At 39.7% G+C, this 24299-nt stretch overlaps 1 protein-coding gene across 2 annotated transcripts in view; it reads left to right on the plus strand.

Annotated features, from left to right (window-relative positions):
• Positions 1 to 24299, plus strand: part of ANO10 (anoctamin 10) — a 118680-nt gene that overhangs the window by 56788 nt on the left and 37593 nt on the right. The gene's annotated exons all lie outside the window — the stretch shown is intronic.

Below are 24299 nucleotides of genomic sequence, written 5' to 3' on the forward strand. Positions count from 1 at the left end.
CAAACCAACATCATCTGAATATTGATTGGTGCTGTGCATTCATGAAATAGCTCATCTACTGCTGTAGGAAAGGGGTACAACTGTCCTCACATGGTATCTTTGAGATCTATCATGTATCTGAGTTTCAAGCCTATTTAATTGATATTGTGCTGGTTTATTTAGTCTATATAATCAAAATGTTAGTAAAAACAGGTTGTGTTTTCAGAGACAGTAAACATACTTCATCAAAATGGTTGCTTTTTGTCAGCCAAGTTTTATGATGTCCTTGAAAACCAATACCCAGTTAATGTGATGCACGTTACATTAATGCAAGTTGATTGCTCCTAATTCTTAATTGTTGGTGTTGATGAGAACTTCTGGCTTAGGTGTGAAATTAGTAGTGATGACATAAACCTACTGTGCTGTATTCTGTGACACCCTTCTTTCTGGTCTTCCATAGGTTGAATGATGTGCCATAAAGACGAATGTATTACTCGGGCATGAAGTGATTCAGGAAATTGAGTTGTGATTGTAAATACCTGGGGGGGGGAAAAAATGGCTGTATAGCAGAAACAATGCCTGGCCTAGTAATAGAAACCATCACCATAGAGACAGTCGTCTTGTCCTTCCTTTTGGGACATGGAAATTTGCATACAAGAGGGTTGTGAGACTGTGTGGCATGCAGAGTGTGATTCTCTGGTTAGTAGGTACTTCATTATTATGATGGCCTCACCAAGCTCATCTTTAACTGTGCTCTTCTATGTGGCAGTAGTATTCAGTTAAAATTGACTGATGAAGTTATCAAATGTAGAATGCTATTGACAAGTAGCTCTTGATTCCAGTTCAGATTGGTCAGCCTTTGCATAATCTAGGGCATTTTGCTTTTTGTGAGTTTGTGCTTTATGTTAACTTGGAAAATGCTAAAACCAAGATGCATTTGTATTGAAGAAGATTATTAGAAAGCTAACAGGAACAGAACAAAAGCAGAAATGGCTATTAATTGTCAGCATGAATATATCTGTCATCTTGAACCTCTTGTTTTCTCTCAGCCGAAACAATTATAATAGAATGTGGGACAGGAAAAACTTACTTCAAGCCCTAGAAAGGAAATTAAAAAGACCTGCCCTACTTTTATCAGTATTCAGCTACCAGAATGCTCATAGAATAAACCATGGTTTTGATATTCTATTTCTGTTACCAGTGGGGAAAAAAATCAGTTGGATTCAATGCCAATGCACTCTCAAGAACATATTATTTAAGTATGTGAAACCATGTCCTTTAGATATGAATTAAATAAACGACTTTGTAATATGCAGGTAAATTATATCAAAAGAGGGTTTTCCTTTCTATTAAAAAAAAAATGGCTTAAACCCTTTCTCTGTGTTGCATGATGGGCTTTTTTTGCTATAGCAGGTATATGTGCCAACATAGACAAATTACTAGAAGTGCAATACACATTTCAGTATTGTTCAGAAGCTCTTGTATTACAAATACTGTAGAATTTAAAAAATACTTCTCAAAAAAGTAACTCTTTACGATTGCTATATTCACTTTCTCATTGACAGTATTTTGTTAGATTGATAGCAGATATGATGCTGTTGTCAATTGTTTGGTTCTGTGCACACAAGGCAGGCTGTCTGGACATGACTACTCAGCATCCCAGCAGGCTTAGAAACCTTGGACTAATCTTTGTAATGACAGTGAGATCAATGCTGCTGTTACAGCTGTTGAGTGCATTTGAGACATAATAATGTCTACACCATTACTTACCAAAAGAATTTCAGAGGTGCAGTGTATGAGGTATTATTTGGTAAAACTTTGTAGGTTTGGAGGATTGCTGAACTTAAGAAAAAGGGAAGGGGAGGAAGCACTTGCTAAATTAAATGTCTAGACTCTTGTCTGCAGCAATCAATTGACTCTCACCTATTTGGATATTCATAACACACGTTTTAGCAGCATCATTTTTCTCAGCTGTCACTTCATGGTAACAAAGCAGTAGCAGTGCCTTAGACGTGGCATTTATAACTACTGGAGCAACAAAACAAGCAGTCATTCCCTATTGTACTGAGGTGCTTTTGCCTTTCTGAATGAAGAAAGGGATCTTTAGCTTCTTAAATATTTTTTCTAAAATTAAAGTAGGTCGTTGTTTCTGTTCTTCAAACTGGTATATTTTCACTTAAACTTTAGACACACTTTGCTTGCTTTATTAGTTTTAAATTTGCTGCACTGTATTTTCTAGATACAGGAACTCTGTCTACACTGCTTGGTTATGCAACTCCTTCCGTGACCTATCTAGCTGCTAGTCAGACTTGGCTGGCAGCATTTCCTCTTGGACGTTTCCGATGTTGATGCACGGAAGGCACTCTTAAGATATAAATGTGAAGCACCTTGTGTCACCAGCATGAAAATCTTTCAGAAGCAAGAAAACAGTCCCAATTGCACTAATACTTTTCATGATGGGGGCAAAGTAAAACAAAAACTATTTTAAAATGTGAACTAATAAAGCTCTTTCAAGTGACTGACACCTGCGTGCACAAGGGACTCAGTAGATTATATCCTATGTGTTATCTAGTTTTTTGTTCTCCCCTCTTTAATATTACAAAATGTGTCATGAAGTATCTGTAACACTTGAATAATACATAAAGACTATTCTATGTTAGTATTGTTTTGGGATATCTGAAAAGAAAGCCCTAGCCTGTGTGTTTATCCCTCCATTACTAAAGAATGGAGCAAAAGGAGATTGTAGATGTTAATTTTTCTGAGGAATGGAGTATTTTGGTTTCTTGGTGAACACAGTAGCGATTGTAATGCAATCCTCCTCTGGAGTAAAAACTGCTTTTCCTGTATCTTCCCAGAACAAAGCTCAGCCTCTTTTCAAGGAGACTATTGCAGTGGATTGTGTTATTAGTTTTTAAATTGGTTTTAAAAAAAAAAAAAAAAAGCGGAGAGAAAAAGAAATAATCTTCTGTGAAGAGAAGGTTGTGCTTGTGTGGCTCCAATAATTCTACTGTATATCTTTCATGAAAAGGTGTGCATTCCAGCCTCGTTTCATTAAATGTGAAGGTTTTGATTCTGCTGCCAAATATTATCAGTGGACTACTGTATATAGATATTTTGATTTCAAGAATCAGATGTAAGATTAAACCTTCAGTAGTGGTTTGGGATTGCAGTAGAAAATCAAGTGCACAACAGTGTGAAGGTGTGTGTGTGTTTATCAATGTAAGGTGTTTTTATGCTTATGAAATAAGTTGTAGGGTTTGTTTATTATCCTTGAAATACAGAAGTTCATAGTGATTGGACTCGAAAGTGGATGTGTCCTGCAAAGCATTTATTTTGACTTGTGGCTGCTGAGGAGCAGAAGGTGTTGTTTGGACTGAAAATTATGTATTTCCCATCCAGTAAGTGCTTAATCTGAACACCTGATTTCCTGAGGGCTGGCCATGAGTGCGTAGCCAGATGACTTCGGATTGGTCTGTGATTCTTATCTTTTTTTTAAAAACAGAGATAAAAATACAAGCATGAAATAGAAGTGTCGCTAGGAAAATAAAATTCCTGTTTTGATATATAAAACATCACAAAAAATTTGTAAAAAATCTAGAAACAAAGCAGCTAGCTCAGTACAGGTTAACTGATTTCAGAATCACTTGAAAGCAGCTGAGATCTCAATTTCATCATCATGACAATTCATCAATTGTTGAGATTAATGGAGATGCTGGTGTCTTTACCTTGAATACACGGAACCTCCTCTGTATCTTTTAAAGTCAGAAGACCACCTTCAGATGAGGAGCTCTGTTTTTCATTGATGAAAAACACCAGAACTCTTTGAGAAGTATTGCTTTTCATTTTTTCTATTTTTTTATTTTTTTTTTATTTGTGGCTTTGCTTTTGTAAAATTAACCTAACAATAATCTGCTGTGTCTCAAGTCTAGCAGAGGTTCATCTTCCAGCATGTGCTGAGATGGAGAGTTGAAGGTTTAACTGCCCTGAGAGGAGCAGAGATGGCGGAAGATTTGACAAGTGGGACAGGAGGCAATGTTGGTATGGCACGTTATCTAACACAAGGAAAAAGTGATACTATTGTGCTTCTGTGGAAGCAGTGACCAAGTGCTAGCATCTAGGCTTAATCCCTTCACAGGAGTATATGCAGTGAGACAGGAAATGAATTGCAAAACTGAGTGTAAAATAACTAAGTTCTTCTCTCCATGTGAGGCAGTGTTAATTTGTTAGAGCAGTCAACCATAGGAGTCCAGGACTATCATCTTTCTGGTTTGATATAGAATCACCAAGGTTGGAAAAGATCTCTAAGATCATCTAGTCCAACTGTTCACCTGTTGCTATTATTTCCCACTAAACCATGTCCTTCAGCACAATATCTAAATGTTTCTTGAACACCTCCAGGGTTGGTGACTCCACCATCTCCCTGAGCTGCCCATTCCAGTGCCTGACCACCCTCTTGAAGGAGTATTTCCTAATGTTTCCTGTCTTCTTGGAAGATGTCAGTCACTTGAACTAGCTCACTGCCCCAGTTTCTTGAACTGTATGGTACAGACAACGGCTGTAAAATACGTGAAGCAGTAGCGTGCACGTGGTGTGGTATGTATGTTGTGAACTTGCGCATGATTTTTCACCCACTCTTGATTTGGTTTTAAGGTGAAGGTCTATATTGCATAATTCAGATGAGCTCATTAACTTTATCCTGAATGACTTTGTTTTCAGTATGATGTCACATTAGGTAGACTTGCTGGAGCACACAGCTGCCTTTTTTTCCCATTTGGTGATGACAAAGTCAATGCGGCTGAAGTTACATCATCTAGTTCTGACTTCTGTAATATTCTTTAAAAGTGTTTCCTTGTGTGTCTTGTAAATCAGATTATAAAATATCTGCAATTGTTTAAAGTAGGTTAAAAAAAAAATCCTGCATTCTCAGCTGCTGGGAGATGAAAAAGTTTTTTGCTGCATTCCCCACAGATTGGCAGAATTTAAATAGAAATAAGTCCTTTAAGCAGGAAGTAATCACTGTATGATCTCAAACTGGAAGAATGAGTCAATGTTAGAATGAGCAGAAGAGAAAATGATTGATTCTGTAATAATACAGTTATTGAACAGCATATTCTTCTCCATTTATTTGAAAGAGGTTGAGGAGGTGGGGTGGAGTTGTCAGACCGTATATATATTAGTGCTGTGGTGGCCAGGCTACAGATGTTTATCCATAGCTGACTTCAGAAGTTGCTTTGCCACTCTAATACGCTTTCTCTTGTTAAAATTGATCACTACCGAATGTACGTGTCTAGCTTTATCATTAAAGGAGATGTACTACGTAACAGAATCTTTGAGCTGCTTGCTTATCCTTAAACACTTACTGAGTGTGAACTACTACCCTGAAAATAACTCTGATAGGTGTGTTCAAATGAGAAGTTAAGATTTGAAAAGATTTGCAAGGAAGAAGTTAACTTACATTTAATGAAAAAGTAGAAGGCGAGAGCAATATATTTCTGCATATTTTGTGTGTATGGCTTTTGAAAGTTCTTGTTCCCGAGTTTTCAATATAGTATCAGTAATTTTAAAAAAACCAACACACTAGTACAATTTTTTTTAAAACACTTCATTAAAACATTTTTCAAAAACTGTTTTAAGCAACATAGTAAATGCAACAGAGTGCTGCACATTGCTGTTCTTCTGGAAAACCAGAAGGTCTGTATGCATGGCTAACTGCAAGCTCTGTTTGTATACACCTGAATAGCTTATTTGTTTTTATTGCCTTGAGTGGTGTTTGTTCAACATGAGATAATTAAACTGGATAAAAGCTTTTCTGATAATAGAATTTATTAAGTTAGAGGCTTCATATGTACCCCATTGTGACTTTGGACTGGGAAAAAGCTTTCATTTACAATATAACCTGATCCCATAGGAAGGTTGTTATTAGCTATTTGCTTTGCATCGGCTTTTATTCTTTCCAAGGAATCACTGTTATCTTTTTGCAATTACTTGTCATACTGTGAGAGAGCCTAGAGTATGGATTGGTGTTTATTGTAGAGATTAGGACAGACAGAAAGAAATTTGCTCATTAAAAGAGTGTGATGGTTCACTGAGCTCTCTCTGTCTCCTAGGGATCCTATCACACTTGGATAAAGCTGTGGTTTGATTCATGTGTAGTCATGGTAAATAGCATTACAGTTCCAGATTTTATCATTGCCTGATGATAGTCTCAGACTCCTCTGAGGCCTACTGGTGTGCAGGCAAACTGAATATGCAGTGAGGTGTATGATTTTAAAGGGACTTTGCACATTTTAAAGGGAAATTCCTGCTGGATATAATACGCTTTATGCTTTCCTTGAAGTCAGATGGAGTTACTCATATAAATCTGTGGCATGTGCAAGGCTCTGGTTTATTTGGCTTTCTAATAGTAGTGTAAATAGATCTTTAAAAAAAAAAAAAAAAGTGTGAGAAGATGCATGGGTGAGAAAAACAAGATATGTACTTACAAGCTTTATCTTGTGTTTTTTTTCCTGTGCCTGTAGTTGAAACCTTAAGTATTTTTAATTGTTTTCAGTGTTTTCTTCATACTAAGAAGTGCATACTGGAGTCTTTGAACCTTTGTTAGGAGTCATAATACTTTTTTTTTTCTCTGATAATTCAGTGCAGAATCCTTTGAACTTTCCTGACCCACAAAACAAAATCCTTGTATTTTCTTTTATTTAGAAATTCTCTCCATCTATGAGTTTTACGTTGTATAGGATAAAAATAGCGTTATAGCATCATATAAACTAGCTAGGAGCTCCCCTAATAGAAGCAGCTAATTTTTTGAGAACGTTGAGCCAGATCTGAGCCCAGAGTAAGACTTTGTTTTGGCTGTAAGATTCCTTTTTATCTTTCTTCGTGGTAACACTTATCCATCTAAGCACCTGTGACTGGAACTACTCAGAAGTGAATTTCCACTCTGTATTGATCTTGAACGTAGACAGTACTTAAAGCAGTCAATAATGCTATTCTTCTGTATTTTTTTCATATTTTTAGGTACTTTTGTTTCAGCACAAATGCATTTTCCTAAGGATGGTCCTTCTGTCACTTTGTAATCCAGTGTTCATGACCTTGCTGTATTAGAAACGTGGCTGTGAGAGGAGAATGTGTTGTTTGGCTGAGATACACACTTCCTCAAACTATTCACATTAAAAAATAATGAAATACGGAAACAAAAGATAACTTTTAAAAACTATTTTGCTGTGTAATTAATGCTGATTTTATTTTTGACATAAAAATTAATATATTTCTGAATTAATTGGAATTGTTGCATTCTGCAAACAGTGAGATGACAGCGTAGAATGAATTTCATTTTCCAGCTTGGATGTATGTTCAGATTTGTATTTGCATAGTGTCTCTTGAAACATGAGCATTTTTTTAGCGAGATCTGCAGTGTCAAGAAGGAAAAAGAGCACGAAAAGAATAATATTTCTGAAATTATTCATTATTCTCATGAGAACTCCTGGCCTCATTTACAGAAGTGTAGTGATATTGGCTTATTGACCTGTAGCACTTGAAATAACTGTCTTAAGCATCTCGTGCAGAGTTTGGGTTCTCTAGCTGAGCTATCTGGGCACTGAAGTGTCAGTATAATAGCTCATAATATACAAATAGTTTTAAAAAAAAAAGGAAAAGATTATCATTCTCAAGAAGTAGAAGAGCCATAGAATTAATGTAACTAATGCACTAGCGTAATTGTACATTCGGATTCTTGATAAGGCTTATCATGAAATGGATTTAAAGACTTTCTTTTCTTAGCATATTTAGTAGTATTAAAAAAGGTGTCTGAGCTGCTGAAGAAGGAGCTTTGTGTAATATTTATTTCTTTGGCAAAAGTCAGAAAATATGAAGGAGAATGTAATTTTATTCACTGATAATCCAGTGATCCTTAGTCATCATACAGTAATTTTATAATGATTGAAACTGAGCGCTTCAAGAGATGTATGGTGATCTTTCCTAACACATTCCCCACTACTGTAGTCTCAATATTCCTTGCATGGACAACAGTAGTTCACAAGCCTTCTTGTGAAGGCTTTTACTTTCAGAAAGCATATATAAATGTTGTGGGTAAAGAAGATATGTAGTAGTTGTGAAATACTTATCTTTCCTTTATTCCGTTCTCTTCTTTTGAGAGAAAAATACGTATTCTGAAAAATGGATCCATGTGTAGTGTTACAAACAGTATCACATCTTCAGAAAAGCCTATGTCTTTTAAATGCTGTTATTGGGCAAATTTATAGAAAGGGAAGACACAACTCATGGAAACAATGTAAGCCATTGTCCCAGTGACTATGAAGTGCTTCCAATTTATAAAAATTATTATGGGAAGATGAGTACAATTGTTGAAATTTTACATTTTTTCTAATATCCTAGATGCTAAACTGCTAATATCTATGATTTGGAGTGGGCAAGGATGTTGCTGTGTGGGATTACATATGAGTGGTCTTGTGCACTCTTGGATTACATGGGCTGGCATGTTCATTACCTGAAATCTGGAAATTACCTCTATCAGTTGCTGTATTCTTTCCCTAACATCAGGTACATAGAACAGAGCTGAGGGCTCCAGATGCATAATACTTTAGGAATGTTGATCCATAACAAAAATCACTGCCATGCATTTTTCAAAGGCAGCATGTTGAGAACTGCTGTGCAAGTTGCAGATGGATCAGAGAAGCCCAGTAATTCATTCTATTAAGCATATCCTCTTGCTAAAAGCACACAAAAGACCAGCGCAGCAGCAAGCTCTCCTAGCGATAAGAAGTTTGACAATATTCTAAAAGCATGAAAAAAATTATATTAAAAATAAAGATCAGTTTTATATATTTAAGCTTTAAAAATAATAAAACATAAAGGGAAAGATATTGAATAGGCCGCATGAAAATAAGATTGCTGGCATGCTGGGGAATAAAAAGAATTGAAAGAAGGAAATTTGAACTTTTAACCCAACCATAGATAAATGAAATGTGTTCCTCTAAAAGCAAAACATTCTCAGAAAGATGACCTTTTCTAACAACCAAGCATATCCTTAATGAGATCAAGCAGTCAACCCTCAGAACTGAATAAGAAAGTACCTTTCTGATCAAACCTACTGTACCAGGTTTGTATTGTAAAACTAACCTTAGTTGTATGTGTCACAGTGATAAAATTAAGGAGACCTTACTATAATTATGTTCTTTCCTTTAGAAAACCTATTTTAGACTTCTTAAACAAGCTTTGTATCCACTTTAGGCAACCCAAATTTACAAAAGAAAACCCATGGTTTATGTACCTTCAAGTCTTAGCGGTCATCTTGAAAGAATAATTGTGCTAAAATCTGGCTTACATCTTGAGAAGAATCTGGAGTCTTCCTGGTCCCAAGATGTTTTTGTTTTGAACTAACTTACTTAAGGCCATCTTGTGTGCCTGAGAAGTGAGGTAAAAATAAGGAAATGTAACATGGCAAGATGTAAAGTTTCTTAAACAAAAAAAATTCCATCTCTCCAGAGCAATTCTAGAAACCTGAACCGGGATCAGTTATGGTGTATTTGTATTGTGTTGAGTGATGCAATATCTGAAATATTGTAGCTGATTTTAAAAGAATAAATAATAATTTTTTAAGAAGTTGTTTGCATAAACACTTAAAAAGCATACATTTGGCACTTCTCTAGTTCACATTTGGCATCCCTATAAATTCTGAAAAGAATCCAGATGCTTTTTCAGGCTTGAGACGATAGGGTAATGTGCTTGTTCCCACTGAAAGTGAGCAAAACAATCCAACTTCACCCTGTTTGTCTGCTGACTAGTAAAAACATCTTTTCTGGCTTGAGAGAGCTAGATATCTCTGCTAATGTGATTCATCATAGGAATGGATTTTGAATGACTATTTATGGTGAAGCCATCTTGTCTAACCCAGAACTATTCAGTACTGTCAGACAGTGGTAAAATTCTTCTGAATTGAAAGGAGAATAAAACTTTTCTCCTTGTAATACTTTCATGTCATGCTAGAAGGTCTTACTTCTGAATATTCTTTGACTGTTTTTCCTGCCTGTGTTTGAAACATGCTGGTATTTCTTCTCCCTGTTGAAGGGGATGGTAGGAAAAAAGTGATTTAAGAACATGTTACCTGACAGATGTTTAACCTTTTGGGAATTGTGGTGACAATTCACAGTGTTAGAAGATAATGCTTTAATTGTTATCTCACACAAAAATCCACACCTACAACTACAGCCAGCTCTAGTTCTTACATTGAATATGTGGGGAATATTTATTTTGTATAGAATAATGTGTATATTTGAATTATCACAGACCTCTTGTCAAGAACATTAATTAAAAAAAAAAAGAGGGATCAGGGATTTCTTCTCTCAAATAGTGTCTCTAAAAAGACAAAGTTGCAGCAAGTAATGCTGCAAACAGTGGAAAATTTTGCTCATGTTTTGGGTATTCACTGTGTCACAGTTTGGTGAATGGAGTTAAATCCATCTGGAAACTGGTCAGGAGCAGTGTTCCCCAGGGGTCAGTGCTGGGGCCCATCCTGTTGAATATCTTTGATGATGGTATTGAGTGCACCCTCAGTAACTCTGCAGGTAACACCAAGTTGAAGGGTGTTACCATCTGCCTGAGGGTAACTCTGTTGGGATCTATCTGAAAAGTTGTAGCTTCCCATCTTTCTATGCTTCAGCTGTGTTGAAGTTACGCAGTGTCCTGTTCAGGTTTAGTCCCTGGTCCAAGATCTTGTCTGATGTGCCTGAAGCCTTTTTTGGAGCTGTACTGGGAATTGCTACTTAATTTCTTGCAAATTAAATGTGGCCTTCTCAGCTGAGATTGCTTTAGCCAGAGGATGAATCAGCTGCAGGTTTTTATGGCTGATTATCCTTCTGTGATAGTGTTTCATGGCAATAAAGTGATGCCTAGTCCTTCCTTTAAGACCCAAATGGTCTTCCTTTTGGTCCCTTTATTCTAGGATGGTAACAAATTGTGCAAAGTGCACATTACCAGAGCTGTTATATTGATAAAATTAAACTGTTTGATTTTTTTCTGTTCCATCTATAGTTTGAAGAACAAACTGTCAAGTTGTGTGTGTGGGGGGAGGGCAGCTAAAGGAATATGTGATGTGTGTTGCTGTTATCATTTTTGCTAGTTTTCCTTTTTCCTTAGGTATCAGAACTTAACTGAGAATCTCTTTCTAATTCAGACATGATGGTTTTGGGAATGTCCTATGTATCCACTGAACTTGTCAAGGAGTAATTGTTGGATTGTGCAAATGGAAGTTGTCTACTTTTGAATGGCAGTGCTGCATGGGTGCAGTTGTATTATCCTACTGTATAGGAGTTATTGCTTTCCAGTCCTTACACTGGGTTTCATGTTATCACCTGCATTCTCAGCTGATGAAATTGCTTGATGCCTACCAGCACTAAGTACTGCTGGTGTTTTTTTCCTCTCTTCCTCCCTCTGTTTTCTCCTATTTGTCTTCTGGAGCGTGCGCCTTAAGATAGGCTTTGTGTTCCTGCTGTTTTGGCAGCATTTCATAGCTTGCTTTAATGGGAGTGCATGAGATCTGTGGACACTGAAAAGCTTGATTGTGTGGGTATGACCTACAAGGGGGTCTGCTTTAGTTGCAATAACTTGCTTCAGAGTAGATTTGGCTCACAGGTGAGGGTTCTTTTTTTGTGAGCTTGAGTAAACCAGTTATGTTTGAACCTGGTCAGCAGCTGAGGCTAAAGTGAGGGCTATGCTGTGCTGCACAAATCTGCTATGGCAATAGAAGTTGACATCAGAACTGCATGGCTAGCTTCTAACAGCTTTGAAGAAGAACTCTTTTATAGCTAAGGCAGGTAATATTCCAAAAGAAAGAAAATCTTACATGATTCTGTGAATACTCATTCACAGAGAAGACAGATAAAGAGAGCTTGAGGACACACAGGTCGGGTTTTTTTTAAATATACAATTTTTATGCAAGGTTTTGAGGAGTTGGAAATATAGCCAAACACCTGCTGCAATGTTTAATTAAAATAGTTCAGCTGAATGCAAAGCTTTTCTTCTGACCTTTATTGAAAAGCAAAAGGATTGTTAGAGTTCATGTTGTATCTTTTTCTAGAACATCACCTCCTCATCTTTACAGGAAAAATGAAGGCAATGAGTTTCCAATATGAAAATTATTTATTTCTTCATACAGAATAGCATCGTTTCAGATCAGCTAGTTCTATTTCTGTGCATTTCAATTAATTTGATTTCATTAAAGTTGCATGGGAATAGAGACTAATTAATCTGCAGCTTACTTTGTAATATATTGCAAGGCCATTATTTTTCTCTGGTGACTCATGGCTGTGACATTTTGTTGCATGACTCACCTTTTGGTCCAGGTTTTAAAAATGTGCTATGTCCTGCTAAATTTACAGAATGACCTGTGTATTTAAAACCTGTGAGTTTTAATGCCTCCTATTTGTTTCTGTGGAAGCCGCAACAGAGCACACTAACACTACTTGGTAGAGCAAATTCTCAGCTACAAAAAAAATAAGTTTTTCAACAGAGTCTCCACCATGGGCTGTGCATTTATTCCAGTAGTGAACAAGAGCCAGCATGCTGCACTCATCAGAATCTGCACCAGCAGATATGACCCGAAGTCACCCTGCAGAAATGTACCACCCACCACACCTCACTGTGCTCATATCCATTGGTTGATCTCCATAAACGTTCAGCAAGCATCAGTGAATGTCAGTAGGTGCCATTTGTTCCACGTGGAGGAATTCAGTTCCACCCATTTGCTTCATCCACACTTCGGTATCAGGTGCCATTTTGTCTGGCTGCCCCTCTGCTGCCATTTGTTGCTCAGCAACAACATGTAATGGAATACTGGTGGGAAGGTTCAACCTCTACTGCTGTACCACAACATCCATCCACCTGTGATGTCTTAGGCCAACATAACTAGAGGTAGCTGTGGGAGAAATGAGGAATAAATTTTAAAATAAGATCTGTTTAGTCAGATAATTTACTATTCATAATTAAGGGTAAAAGCTTGGGTGTGTGTCATATCTCACCTGGCTGTACTGCAGATGTCTCTCTTCAATTAAGAAGGATAGCTGCGCTTGTCTTCTGTGGAAGACAGTTTGTCTTGGGCTCTGTCCCACTGATCCCTCTGATGACTGCCCCAGAGACTGAGTTAGAGTAGTCTTAAACAGGTAACCCACTCATCTGTTCCACTCTCTCCTATTAGATTCTACCTCTGTATAAGCTGGCAAGAATCAGTTGGCTCAAAATGATAAACTTTTTGTAGAATCAGCCAAACTGTGCTGACATTTTTCTGTGCTTTTAGCACATGCAGAGGGTAAATACTGTTTTTTGGGGGGGCTACTTAAATGTGCTCACAGCTTTGCAGCTTCCTGGACTTTTTTCCCCTCATTACTTATCCTGGAGTTATAGATAAGTTCCCTAAAACAGGAAACAAATTCCAAGTTATAACAGACTTATACTAGAGCCTGTGTGCATTTAAAGAAACATGGAACAATTTTGTAAAAATGGCCTGGAAAAAGAGAATCCATCCAACCAGAATTCAGCTTTCTTATCTAAAGGAAAAATGTTTGCATAGATAACAGTGTCTTTTAGTTACAGAAACTAAAGAAGTAACTGCGTAGTACAAACATTACAATAAAGAAACAACATGACACCATTAACATTAATGTCTAAAAGCCTTAAACAGCATGTAACAGTTCCTGGAAGGGTGTCGAAGGGAAGGTCCTTGTGTGGATGCTTGCAGTGAAATGGGGAACCCTGCAAAGTCTGGTGTTCACTTGAAAGCTCTCCAAGCTCTTTGCTTTCTGGGTTAAGCACTTGAAGGTCTGTAGTAGAAGTGGCCTGAGAGAAGCCTGTTGGTAAAACTCTGCCTCTGTGCTGGTCATGGCTTCTACAGAGGGGAAGTTGCTGCAGAAGATGTGAGGTCTCCATTCTTGTCAGATGGGATGGAGAGGGCCTTTGGTGGCATGGGCTGATGGGGGCTAAAGGCTGAACAGGGAGGGGGGCTGCTGCAGCTGCTTGTACAGCTTCTGCTGGCAGACTTTGGCAGGCAAGGAGCCGCAATGGAAAGTGGGCTCTGCTTGCTTCAATTTTTTTGGTAGCGCGACCGTATCTTCGGTGTCTTCGATGTCAGAGGGGTCATCCATTGCTAGGAATGATCTCTTTCTTCTCCCCTGCACATCCAGATGTTCTGTTTTACCTTCTGTTTGCCTGATGGTTTCTCAGCCTGTTTTTGCAGCAGAGGTTTGGGTTGGCACTTCTCCTCTTCCTGTGTTGAGGCCATCTGCCTTGCAGCTTTCTTGAATTGCTGCTGCTGCTCAACTAAACTCAGGGCTGGAGCACAGCTTGGCTGAGCTTGCTTTTTCCCATTTGTGTTGGTGTATGAAGGGCTTTTTGTGAGCAGAGATGCCAGTGATACAAGCAAAGCTCTGCACATCATCTTGGCCTCTGGCATGGATTCATCCTGCCGTCTGTCTGCAAGGTTCTCCCCCTCGGCTGCCTTGGTTCTGCAGTGTCTCACTGCCGTGCTTACGCTTCACATCCAGAGGTGGACGTGGATGTTGGCTGATATGTCCTGGTGGCTGATATGCTTTTTTGTATATAGAACATCTCTTTACATAGCATTTCTCTTCTGAGTGCTCTTTTCCCTCTGGAGCCTGGAATCATAGAATAGAATGGAAAGGCCCTAGTGGTCAACAGCAGGCAGTGTTGTACCCGAGAGTTGTGCCGCTGAGGAGCACAGAAATAACCAGCTGATGGGATGGGCTGCTAGGATTGAAATTGCTTGGGTAGATCTGAACTGGCAACAGAAAGGTGAATTACTTTTAGCCCAGTGGGCCCACGGACACCTCAGGTCACCAAGGAGGAGATGCAGTGTATAGGTGGGCTCGAGACGAAGGGGTAGACTTGACCATGGACACTATTGCACAGAAGATGAATATGAGTATGAAATGTGTGCTTCAGTAAAGGAATCCAAGTGGCTAATGCTTGTCCAGTATGGAGGACAATGGCTGAAATAGAAACCTGGGAAGGCCTGGTGTGGGTTGATTATGTGACATTCTTGCAAACCTGCCATAAGTGCCATGTACTTAGAATGGTGGAAGCAGCCATCAGTTGTCTGGAAACATATCCCGTGCACCATGCTGCTGCCCAAAACACTGTCCTGGGTCTTGAGAGGAAAGTCCTGGGGCAGCGTGGCATCCTAGAAAGAGCTGTGTCAGGCAACAAGACTCATTTCTGAAATAACCTCTTTGACACCGGGGTCAAAGAGCATGGCAGTGAGCGGTGAGGTTGCATCCTCTATCATGTACCAGCCTGTGGTAGGATAAAATGATACAGTGATCTGTTAAAAACTGGGTGCTGGGACATTCAAACATTAGACACATTTGTATTTAGCAAAAGCCCCCTTGTTAGTCAACACTCAGGATCTGAGAGTTGAGCTGGCTCAGCTGTCACACACTTGAATGGGTCACATCCATGACCAGCAGAGTTCACAGTTTGTCTGTGTTCACCGGGTTCACCCTGGTGTTGGGTTTCTGCACTTTGTCATTGGCAGAGTATTTACCTGCTTGGTGCTAACGCAGAGCCTCATGAACCGCACGCACAGCTCACTGATTTCATCTTGCTGGCTGCTGGATGTTGGTGCGGTGCCACCAGTGCTGTGTGCGGTATTTTTCATATTGAGGGGTGGCACAGGCTCGGGTCCACTCTGCACTTTTCTGGGCAGGTGTTTGCTGTCCTGAAGCCGAGCAGCAGCTGCAAGGCTGGCTTTCTGTCCACCCTCTTCACCTGCGGAGCCTTGCAAGGGCAAGCAGGGAAGAGGTGTGCGTTGGTGTTGTGGGCTGGTTGCCGTGGCCGGGACCCCGGCGTGACATCACTGTGCTGTTGCCAGGGGCAACCCCGTGCGTCGTCCCACCCGTCTCTAACTGCCCTAACTGCCCCGTCTTGTCTAGCCCCACCAATTGTCACGGGGTTATCCCTAGATATAAATCCGTGACAGGGGCACAGGCCCCGGGCGAAAGGAAGAAACAACGAAGCTGTACTAACGGCTTGCCATACGACCCGGCCGACCCCGGGCCGCGTGCGCTCCGGAAGAGGGGGAAGGGCAGAGAGCTGGCGGGTAGTTTTAACCAAGAGAAAACACAACGGCAACGTCTGAGGAGGAACGATGATTTACTAAATGTAACCAAATCGAACAAAATGAGAGAGACGAGGGTGGGCAAAGTGCGAGGGAAAGCACGTGCTTTGCTCCGCGGCGAGCTGAGACGGCTGAGCCGGGGCAGGAAGGAGAGGCAGACCTGGGGTCCTCCGGAGCTTCGCCTCGCTTCCTCTTCCCGCCGCCTCCTCCGGGGATGCCGCCTCTCCCATCAGGATACTCAAAATGCCCATACAAGGCAGAAAATGGGAACAGAACTGTAACTCTTTAACTCCCCCCGGTCCACGTGATGTTCTGGTGTGGAATACTGACAACAAAAAATCACCAAACAACAGTAAGAGTTTTGTCAGGGTTTACAGTGTCAAAAGAAACTGTCCCGGTAGGTTGTCCCTCCTTGCTGAGTCAGTGATGAGCTCTCTCTGGTTTGGATGTGTTGATCTTTTGCTTTTGTAATTTATACACGGTTCAGTGTGATATCTCATAGCCCACCTCTGCCTAACAGGAGGCTTCTGATTTCCTTGGTAAAATCCCTTCCCATTCAATGCTAGTAATTCTCTGGTCGTCCAAAGTTTAACTGCAATGTGAAGTCCCGGCTTCCAGTCCATCCTTTATTGCAAAGGATCTTTCAATCTTTCCTTGCTTCAATGTCATGTTTTCTTTGATAGGAAGAGGTTAAGTGCCGCTGTGTTTCAGAACTCACAAGTGGTGGATGGACCACAAGTGGCCTGTGGAAGAGAAATACTTGTGTTGCTGTGGTCTACCACGGCTGGTGTCCTGCACGTACGTAGAGAGGGAAGGTTCCAAAGCTGCTTTTTTTTGGAGGCATACTGCACTGCTTCTGTAGTGTTTGCATCATTTGTACCTGTTCAGATAGTGACAGAAGCATTTGGTTTGTGCGTTGCACCAATAGGAATGACTGCAACAAATGCAAATAGTGACAAGTTTTGCCCATTCCAATTTCCATTTTTATTCTTTCCTTTTCTAAAACAACTGCCACGACAACAACAACAAAGTAGAGTGTTGTCTACAGACTTAATCGTAGGTCTCAGAAAATATTAAGAATTACCACCATCATTTTCATCCCATTAGAAATCCCAATGATCTGCAAGCCCTTTGAGGCTTCTTAATCTTGACCTGAGATCGCTCTGAGCGTATGCCCAGCAAAAGGACAGTCAGTTTCCGTTTCCTTCAGTGAAATACCGACTTCAGTACGTGCTGTCACGTGTGCTGTGAATACCACTGAATGAACAGCGCATCCCTTCTGGGACTGATGGAGTTGGCTGGGATGATTCCTGCCACAGGCTTTGGTTGAGAATGTGTTGAAAAACCAAGAGTAAAAAATGAAAAAAAAATTCTGAACTCAGCATTCAGATGCAGTTCTAACTTCTGGAGCTCTCACGCTCTCCAGTCACTTCGTTCTTTAATGTGTCTCTCCGTGTACATGTATGCAGTGTGTGTTTTGTGTTCCTCATCTTTGTGGGCTTGTGCCTGAGGTACCCGTACTGCAGAATTTTAGTAGCTAAAAAGTCACATGGCTACCTCAGCAAAATGCCAGAGTAAGAAATATTGGAATATGTTTTCTTTTCATCTTGAACTTCTCTGCAAAATCCCAGGCACTCATTCAACGGGAAGACCTCAGCTGTAATGTAGGTTTGACATAAATCAAAGAGGAAATGGTTAATTTTTTGAGTTTCTTTCTAAATCCACTGGATGCTGAATAAAAGTGTTGCTGTGGCTCAGCATTGCTGCTCACTTGAATTTCAAAATAACACCTCATACGTTGTTTCTGGAGCATCGTAGTGCGTTCTGCTGCCATGATACCAAGCACAAATTTCTGGTCGTATTTTTACCAGAGAAAGTTGTGTATTTTCTTACTCTCCACTCTTAGGTCTGATTAGAGCAGCAGAGAAGTCTTTTCAGCTACAGTTGTCTATCAGTTTTCTATTTCAAACTGTCGACATAAATACATATGGACACAGGCTTAATTCCAAACAGGCCAACAGGTCATTTTTTGAGAGAAAAGTCAGACTTTTGTGAGCCCGTGCCTGGCGTCCCTGATCCCATGAAGCACGACTTTAACTCTGAGCACATCGCAGTCCTTTTGACTTGAGCAGACTGCCTGATCTGCTTGGAGTTGGGCACACGCTAAAGTATTTCACCTCCACGGCTGCCCGAGTCAGTTTGCATGGCTGTCTTTGGGAAGGCTGTGAGATCTGCTGTTTCAGAGCTAAGCTGATTTTATCTGGTGGAGTAAAAGAAAGCCTTTCTTTTCAGGTTTTCCCACAGCTGTGCACTTAAGATTTGTTGCCAGAAGCATCTGGATTTGACTCCTGCTGTCTCTGCCACTGAACTCAGCAGGCCTCTAGGTTGCACTGGCATGATGTTTGCTAAGTTTTTAGCACTGAAAGACAAAACCATTCCTCAGTTGGTCAATACTCTTCTGCTGAAGGACTATCTGATCTTGTATTTGAAAGATGGCCAGGCTTGGGATGTTGCGAGTGTAGGGGAAATGCAAAGACACAGCCTGAAGCAGTGATTGAGCAGGGCCAATCCAGAGGAGCTCTGGTGCATGTAATGCAGCTGCGTGAGAGGAAGGGGTGGAGCCAGGATCCACCCCTTTGCAGGCCTCAGAAGAGTTGAGAGTGTGGGCAAGGCCATCTCTTGCTGGAGATCTCTGCCTACCTGAAGCCTTACCATGGTAAGCAGCTCTTTTCCTTCCATTCCGTATTTGCGGCTGCTGCTTTTGGGCTTGTTTACTGTTGCCAAAGTCTTTATTTCCCCATTATTATCATGGTACTTTCTTTACTTACTGTTACAGCATTACGAGTGAGCGCTTGTTTCCTTGGTTTCGGCCAGAGCAGGGGTATTGAGCCCTTTTCTGCAGTCTGCCAGGGATAAGTGTGAGCTCATGAAAATGTTGTGGCTATTAAAGGAAACTTTGAAATGCTACATTTCAGCATTTTTACCTTTGTAAAAGAGTTATGAAGGTAGCCAGCTTCTCGTTAGGCAATAGTCATTTACCTTTTACCTCTTATCAGAGTTAAGAAGGATAGCTGTGCTTGTCTTCTGTGGAAGGCAGTTTATCTTGGGCTCTGTCCCACTGATCCCTTGGGTGACTGCTCCAGAGACTGAGTTAGAGTAGTCTTAAACAGGTAACCCACTCATCTGTTCCACTCTCTCCTATTAGATTCTACCTCTTTGTAAAATGGCAAGAAGTAGATGGCTGAAGGTGATAAAGTCTTCGTAGAATCTACATGCTGTTGACATTTTTCTGTGCTGCAATAAATAAGATCATCAGTGTTTAAAAGAGTTTAAATTCAAATGTCAATGCAACATTGCCTTTTCCTAGCATAAATTGAATAAAAATGTCAAATCGAGAAGTGTGTTGATTGTCTCATTCAAATATCTCAAAATGTACATGCGTGATCTGACAGTGCTGTCCAAAACTCACGTGGCAGATACATGTGTACTTTGGCTTTAACTAAGACGTGCTGTTTGAGGCAGGTGCAAGCTCCTTTCAAGAACTGTGGTGCCTACTGTAGGTGAGAATTTCTCCTGAGCTCTGAACTGACTTGCAGTAATTTCAAACTAAATGGCAGAAGTAATGCTTCTTGTCTCTGTATTAATCCCTGGTCATCCAGTTGTGCGGTGAATGATGAGTTTCAGAGTCCTGACAAATAGAAATCCTTGGAGTGCGTAATTACAATGACTGTAATTTACTTGCACTTTTATCATGGAGAAAAATGTATGGCTTAGAGGTAGAAAGAAGTATAAGTTTTGTAGATTAATGACAAATACCAATCTTTTTTTTTTTTTTTCTTTCCTTGATGTGGAACATGAGGGCATTTTGACAATAAAATATACCTGTCAGAACAGTGGCCTATGTGTAATGCTAGCAATCAGCTAAGAGGCACTTCATAAGGCTTGGTACTAATCAGCCTGTCGATTTGAATTCTGTGGGCATCCTTCTTTCCAATTTTCACTTGGAATTTATTTCAGAGCATAGCTCTGCTATTCATTACGTTCAGCATTAGCTAATTTGGCTTTTGGCATCTCTTACCCCTGTTCCTATTAAACGCTTTCCATAAATTGAGATAAGGGTTATGCCAAAACATTTGAGGATTATCAGGTGGTTACATAGAGATTGGTGCATTATCATGCTGTTTTAAAGACTGTTGGGTTGCTGCAGAATTAACCATTAGCAAATGCTTGAACGCTCCAAGACAAATTTACACCTGCAGCATTTTTTCACATCTTTAGAATTGACAGCAGGAGGAAACAAATGTGAGAAAAGTTGTGTCTGAGAACATTTCTGAAAGGCTCATTTTTATAGAAGTTTTTAGGAAACCTACCTCTTAACTATTACCTAGGAGAAAATTGTGGAGGACTTTGTGCATCTAAATCTTCTCAATAAGGCTAATGAAACCAGATAGCTCTTCAGTTCACTAGTGACCGAATACAATGGATAGAAGCTGTGGTTGAAACACAAGTAACAAATAATCTATAAATAAACTGAAAATTCACAGTTTTGGAATTAATATAACTAATAGAAAATATGACGGTGCTGTAAGAGGAAAAAAATTCACGACTACGTGACTGATTGGATTGCCTGTGCTTTCAACTTCACTAGCCTGTGCGTTGACAGAATGTAGTTACTTAACAGATTGATGATTTATGTTGAAAGTTGTGTCTGGCTTAAGTTTTCCTAAGGTTCTCAAAGAACAAAACCGTGTTTCATAAAGTATACCGGGTTGCTTTATTTATTTTCCAGCTGAGCTCTTAGAGTGTTGTAGAAAACAGTACAAAAATCCATGAGGGCAGAAGAGACCAATCCCCATTCCCTGTTCATGAGCTCTTTCACAAAGAGGTTATGTAGATAATGTCTGAAATGTCACTTTTTTTTTTTTAATATAATTTCCCTGCTTTGCTTCACCCTTTGCTTTGTCAGTAACTTGCTGAAAATATGAAGGCATAAGGCCAAGACTGGAAAGGGCTGTGTGTTGGTCCTGCTCTTGCAACAGGAATGAAACAAATACTGATTCTTAGGGTGTAGCTTCATACTTCTTAAATGATAGAAGCATGCCTCAAAGTAGTATGTCATGCCTGGTATCTTCTTCAGTGTGGAGTTGTAAGGTTTTCGGCAGTAACTAAAACAGGTGGAAAAATGTAAATATATGGACACTTTGCAAGGCAGAATCCTTTTTCACTGCAGGCTGAAACTCTCCCTGCAGGACTTAAAGGAACTCATCAAGTGCAAGTGCACGAGCATTGCCTGTCCTGAGCGTGTTCCAGATGAGAGCTGAGATGGATGTCACAGTGTCAGATCTAGAGTAGCAAGAGGAATGAAGTCTGAGGCAACTTGTTTTGGCAGCAAGGAGGAGAAAGCTTATACTTGTGATGATGCAGGAGGGATGGGTGATACTTGGTTAAGGATGAAAAGATGATGCATGCAAATCAGGACAGTTGTTTGGGTTGCAGATATGTACGTGTGTATGTTTGCGGAGGGGAAGACAGCTTCAAACTGAATGGGAGATGTGGAGAAGCCTTGAAATAGAACCAGCATGAAATAAAATCTTCCTTTTTTCTCATTCTCACCTCCCATATAATACTGATATGAGGTTTTAAAAGCAGCAGGAGAAAGACTTCCTCAAGTCCTTCTGTTGTGATGATTCTGCCCTGTTAAGGAGCTTCTACTGAAGCCAGTTCAGGCTAAGAGTGGGAGGGAAAGTTTCCTTTTCTCTTTTTTCCAAGATTTTTCTTTATGTATATTGCAGAAATATGTTCTCATAAATTTATCTTATTGATTTTGAGGACAATTTAATAGAACTTCCTGTAATTTATGGAAATTTGTCTTTGCCTTTATTGGTCTAATGACAGGGTTATTTTCCCCCTCCCTATTTTTCCTGCTCTCAGAAGGGTACAAGACCCTCTCACCTAAACACTTACCACAAAACGAGATAAGTTTATCCTTTGGTCTGTTCTTTGTCTTTGATCTTGGCTTAGTTTAATGTCAGAATACTGTGATCCAGAGTGCTAGCAAAGACTCTAGTCATTTCCCTGCATTCAGCTCTGACAATAACATGGTCCTGCAGTGATACTTTCTTTTCCTTTTGTGAAGGCGTTTTGCTTATACCAGTGGAGAACTGAGGCTGAAAGTGGTGTGTTGGTTCTCGCACAGAATGCCTTATCTACATGCAGTGAGTAGTCAGTGACCATCTTGTTTCTTAGTACATACTGGGCGTAGATTGGACTGTGTGCAGATTTCTGATTTTAATTGATTTTTTGAGAGTAAATATTAGATTCTGGGGAAAAAAAAAAAAGAAAAAAGAAAAAAAGGATGTTGTTGGATTTTGTTACAAAATTTTCTTGAAGTATTTCCCAGCTGACTTTGCACTGCATTGACTAATCAGCCATGCAGCTACTGCTTTTGTTCTCTTTCCCCCCTTTTTTTCCTTTTTCCTCCAGTTGAGTAGATTTTGACGGGAATCGCTGCAGTCAGACCGCTGTAGAAATCAAATCAGCTCTTCAGAATTCCGTGAATTTAACCCTAATTTGCATTTTCTGTTTTAGAAGAGAGAGGGTTGGGTATACATTGCTGCAAAACACAGCTGCTGCTACTCCTCTTGTCAGTAGCTGTGCACAACAGAATAGTTCCTCCAGCTCTGGAAGCACGTGGCACAAGACCACAGAATTTGATGGCACTGAGTTTTCCAAGAGGGGGAGACTCTTGCTGTTTCTCTCTGTGCCCATTTGGCAGATTGCAAAATGGAGGGGGTGGGGCAGACTTTGCTGCTGGCATCAGGGAGCTTACAGCTTGTGTTAATTGTATCCTGGGTTTTGCTCATAGTGAAATAGTCCTCTTGAAATTGTTATGAAGGGCATGTTCTTGGAAGCAGCATTGCTTTCTGATGGCTGCAGTGAGAAATAGCAGTTGGCTTTGTGACCTGGTTTAAAAAGATGCCAAAATCAGCTCAGTGAAGAGATTTTAGTATTGGATGGATACATTTACACTAACTGTGTAACAACTTTGGATAAAATAGTGTTTTCTTCCTATTGTACACCCATACTGGTGTTAATGTAACGTTTTGCTATGCAGGATAATTTTGCTGTCTGTTCTGGTGATTTATTCTGTTCACATAAGGCGTTTTTTCTGTAAAAGCAGATGGCTCCTTTTCCTGATCTGATTTATGGGAATTAATATGTAAGTGTTAAAAAATTGCTACAAGATAGGATGATAAACTGAATACAACTACTCATCTCTCTGCTTTTTTTTCAGTTTCTCTTGAATAACTACTTGCATTTCCCATCAGATGGCAATTCCAAAATGCAATATAAACTGCTAATAAAATTAGATATGTTTTCTCTTCAAGGGATTGTATGAATCCAATGACCAACATTCATAATTTCTGCCAGTTGCCTTCCCAGTTTTATTCATTTTACTCCTACTTTGTAAGTAAGAACAGCAGGAGACACTTTGGGAATCTGTATAATTCTTAAAGATATTACCAGACAACAGCTGTTGCTCTCTGCTAAGTTCCACAGTTTGCTGAGGTCACAACCTTATGCACTAAGACATCCCACTTGGTTCTTAGCAATTTATAACTAATAGAGCTTTGTCCATCTAATCCAGTCATCTGGAGGGCATAAGACAAGCAAAACAAGAACTTCTCCCCATTTATATTTCTACTGTGTGGCTTATAGGCTTTCTGAATTGAAAGCTCTGCCTTTATGTTTAGTGCTGCTTAAAGGCTATCAGTTGTGCTAGAATGAAAATTGACTTTTCTGGCAGAGAATGTCAAAAGCTGTCTTTACTATCTGCAGAAAACAGGTATTTTGCCAAAACAAACCAAACAAACAGACCAAAAAAGCTTTGGAGTACTGCTTTACTGGGCCTTGTTCAGTTGATAACACAGCAATGCTCTTCATATGCTGAAATAGATGAAAACACATTTTCTCTCCTATTTAAAAAAAAGGACTTTTTGAGGGTTAGCTGCAGCATTTTTGTTGGGAGACCATTAAGCTGAGTGGGGAAAGAAAGCTTCTATGTGAGTAGAAGAGTGTGTTACTGTTGACGTGGCATTCTAAATAATATGGCATTACACATTGCATTACACAGCAGGCACTTTAAATGCTTCATTAACTTCTTAATCTGTGTTCAGGT

Source organism: Meleagris gallopavo, chromosome 6, assembly GCF_000146605.3.
Source record: "Meleagris gallopavo isolate NT-WF06-2002-E0010 breed Aviagen turkey brand Nicholas breeding stock chromosome 6, Turkey_5.1, whole genome shotgun sequence".
NCBI classification, from domain to species: Eukaryota; Metazoa; Chordata; class Aves; order Galliformes; family Phasianidae; genus Meleagris; species Meleagris gallopavo.